This window comes from Rhagoletis pomonella, unplaced genomic scaffold, assembly GCF_013731165.1.
Source record: "Rhagoletis pomonella isolate Grant_MI unplaced genomic scaffold, Rhpom_1.0 Rhpom_scaffold_00006, whole genome shotgun sequence".
NCBI classification, from domain to species: domain Eukaryota; kingdom Metazoa; phylum Arthropoda; class Insecta; order Diptera; family Tephritidae; genus Rhagoletis; species Rhagoletis pomonella.
The window spans coordinates 2616781-2621247 of NW_023458560.1; positions in this window are offsets into that span (position 1 = coordinate 2616781).

Consider the following 4467-nt stretch of genomic DNA (forward strand, 5'->3'; position numbering starts at 1 on the left):
TTTTTGAACCTGTTTGCGGAGAAAATTCGAATAATCGAACACCCGCATACCAAATTTAGTTGACGTGTCTACATTTTTTACCCGAGTGCACTAACGGACGGACAGATAGACATTAATTCTAGCATTTTTGTATTCATGTGTACTATTTACGATTTACGATAACTTACCGTGCTTAGCAAATTCAAACTCGTCGGGGCCACTAATCGTATCACCTTCGTTTTTTATTTTATTTTAAAGGTTAAAATTGTTATTATATAACTGCACACAAGTAGTATTTTAATTTATATCTGTAACAAAATAATAACAATTGATTTTTTTAATAATTAATACATAGTCGCCCCTTCAACTCAAGTAGCACAAAAGTCAAAAATACACCAAAATATTTTATGTATTTTTTACATCGGCGTGATATACATTTTCAATATAAAAAATATGCCATTTCTAAGCGCAGTTTTTGAACAGTTTATTTCGATTCAGTGTAAAGGTTATACCGCTTTTTCGTGCATTATTTACACCTACCGTAAATTTTGTTTACTGATTTTCGGCATATATATTATGCTAGTGGTATACAAGTTTTCTTATTTCTAGAACATAATATAAACTCCGTTGGTGTAAAATACGTATTGGTATTGGCTCAAATCATACACCATAATGGTAAAGAATTTACACCATATTCTAGCATAAATATATTTTCATGAGTGTGAAGAGTACAAAAGGATTCGAGGAATAAAATTTACTACTAATCAAATTTAAAATTAACTCAGACATAAAATTTACACCGAAGCTCTTTTTTAATCTGCGCGACTTGGAATTCTTTTTATAAATCTCAGCATTCCTTTTCGTAATATGCAGGCAAGAAAATCGCGAATATATATGAATGTGAGTACCTAATTTAAAAACGAGGTACATTCTGTCGAGGGAATTTCGGTACTACCCCCTCTAAAACTCGAGCGCCTCAAAATTTATAAGGATTTGATGATTTTTAATTAAATCTGGAAAAACTTATATTTTGAAAGCAATGAATTTTGCGCCATTATTAAATTTTTAAGAGATGCGCTGTTTAAAAAAGGTTCGGAAATACACATAAAGTGGCATAGTTGAGTTGTACATAATGAAATTGTTAAATTAGTTAAATAATAGTCATACAGCTTTAATATGGCGTCCAGCTGAGATTCAGTATTAGGCTAAGTTTACAACCTAACGTATTAGCGTAGCGAGAATACATAAAAATCGCTTCTAACCAACATTTACATAGTCTTTGGTGTTTATCGCTGTGCAAGCAAATAAAAGTTATGTAGTTTGTTAAAAAAAGCTTTTTCTCATACTTAAAGCCCAAATAAATAAAAAATATACATATGTACATATTTATATAATAAATTGAACATCTCTTCTACTGCTATTATATACAATACAATATGCTTAAGTTTCGGTATAAATTGTCAAAGGCTTGTGGAAACAAAAAAAAATATATTAGGGGAATCCCTACGTAGCAATGTATCACACGTTTTTTTGCTTTCCCAACAACAAAATATGTGCTAGATTGGTACGTAGCAACTTTAAATCTAAAATGCTACTCATCGTAAACTCCCCTATTATAAAAAATTAGTCGTGTATAATTTTGCTGGAATTTAAACACTAGCTACTTTTTAATCGCCAGCGATTATGCTGGCGAAGAAGTTTCTTTGGATTGAGCGATTTCCATTGCATCGCGTAACGTTATTACTCTAGGTTGTGAACTTAGCCTTACTTTTATAATACTTTGAAAATATGGTCGTCGTTGAAAACTTACACCGATTCTTGAGTTTGGTACAAAAATATTTACCAAGCCAAGAACGGTGTATTTATTTTGCCCTAGACACAATTCAGTTTGAGAATTTGGTATAAAAAATGTTTCTTTCCAAATGAACACAGTTGACAGAAGTTTAAGCGCCTTCCACACGTCCATTATTCGAACGCAAACGCGAACGTATACATTTCAACATGTTTTGTTAACGTTCGCGCACGAAAAGAAGAAATCAAATCAGCGTTCGCCTATGTTATGTAGAAAAAATTCTCGCTGTTGTTCGTACTCATATATACTATGCAACTTATAGCTGCATTTGTGAAGGCATGATGTTGAATCATTAGTACCCAAACAAACTTTAAGCGTGTAGGGGTACCTTATTGATGCATATTTCACCACTGGTGTATTAAATATACCAACCAGTGTTACCACTCGACAATATTTGAGGAACAAAAAATCCTACCAAATCAGTGTCCAAACTACCAATTTTTTTTAATCATCAGATATTGATATTTTATTTCGTTTCTGATTTTACTTCATGCAAAAGTATGAATCTTTGAGATTAATTCAATTTATATCAATTATTTTATGTCTAAAATGTAAAAAAAGTACAATCGATATAAACATTTTATATTTGGTAACAAAAAAAATTTATTACTGTGCTCGCGCAATTTTATTTTTATTTATTTGTTTTCATTTAACCATGATGCAATAAAATTACGGAATATCAGCAACATAAGCTTAATATTTCGGTACGAGTTTTAGGCCATTTTAGCACGCTTTCAGTACGCTTTTCTACTTTCACATCACCATTGTATTACCGCCATTCGACAAAATTTATTTAAAATTTTTACAATGAAAACTGGAAATGAAACTACCAATTTATCAAAACGGCAACACTGATAGCAGCTCTACTTGCGGTATGTATAATAAGCTCATATTAAAACAGGCAGTGTATTATGTACACACACACTAGCTTTGTTTCTTTACTTTCCTAGCAGATCATTATCAGGAAGAAGAATGGGAAGAATTACAGAATTACGCTCACAGCGAGTGAAATATAGAAAGTCAAGAAACGCAAACTAGCAGAAACTAGCTAGTAAACACTTGACCGATGCTTTTGACAACTGAACATATGTATTTGCTGCGAATTTTTAATCGCATTTTATGTTTAAAAATTGTTCACAAATACTCAGGTTTTGCCACACTTTATCAAATTTAATAAATCGCCCATTTTTATCAAAAAATACAAAAATATGTAAAAGAAGCAAATCAAAGTAGCTGTGCCTAATCTCTCTAATGTTGGAGCAACAGCTGAATTTTTCACCGCATAACGTGAAAATTATGTGTTTCTTGTAATTTGCTTTTGTAATTTTTTACTTATATTCGGCTAACACTACCTTGTGTAAATGCACCTATCTGTAAAGAAACAAAGCTACTGTGTGGTGTATTCAATATTTGTGATGTGCTGAATCGCTACTTTTAAGTATTGATCGATACTCGGTACCGATTTAAAAAGTATCAAATACTTTCGATGCTCGGTACCGAAATCTTGGAATTTCTAATAAAAGCGCGCAACAGCCAAAAATATGAGTTATATGTACACATACATATAGTGTCAGCTATTAAAAATAAATAATATTGCCACCAGAACTATTGCAATTGGAAAGACGGTTGCGATAAGTAAAAGAAGGCGAGAGTGTGTTTTGCGACATCAGTATCAGGGCGAATTTAATAAGGTGGTGTTACCGGCGTATCTGAATTTTTCGCCGTGGAGGACATTACATCAAAATTACGTGTTTGTTGTAGTTCATACTAATGACAGTATGAATATCTGCGTATAATTTGTAAGTGTAATTTTTTACTTATATACGGCTAACACCACCTTATTAAATTCGCCTTGATCATTATTAATTGCCTGCCTTGTTCGACGCACACATTATACTTGCTTCACTTAACTACATACATACAAACACATTGCTCATCTCTTGAGAAAGGACCGTCTTATTTGTACATTATGTCTTATAAAATATCAATAATTTTTACCCCAAAAAGTAGCCTATGTCGAGATAGGTCCTTTTCCCTTTAAAGCCACATTTCATTGGATTCTTAAACAATATTTTAACGTTGAACTAGCCAAAGATGTAGTTCAAGATGCCCCTATAATAGAATCTTAATTAAAATATAAAACAATTTCAAAGGAAACTGATTTTTTTTTAATTCAAAGTCAAACCATCTAAAGTGACTTAAGCTACTTTAATTGAACGGCACAGATATAATGACGAAAGGTACCGAAAAGGAAGTATTGGGTACCGAATTTTTTTTTCAAGTATTGGGTACCGAGAATTCAGCACATCACTACTCAGAATGTCGCCTGAATAATTTTAATGGCATTTGTTAACGTGGAGCTATTTGTGAACCAAATGAAAAAAGTGGCGCATTTTAGGAGCTGGTGTAGTTTTCGTACTTATCTCAATAAATAAATAGTACCAAAATGTTAAAGGTAGAATTTTGATTTGAAAGAAATACTGGTGGAATAACAAATACACCAAAACGTTCTTTTTTTATTCAATCTAATCAGATTTGTACCAAAATCCATAAATTTACATCAATTTATACACCAGTATGCTACTTGAGAATGGATATAGCCGAAAAATATGTATAATAACCGCTACAATTTTATC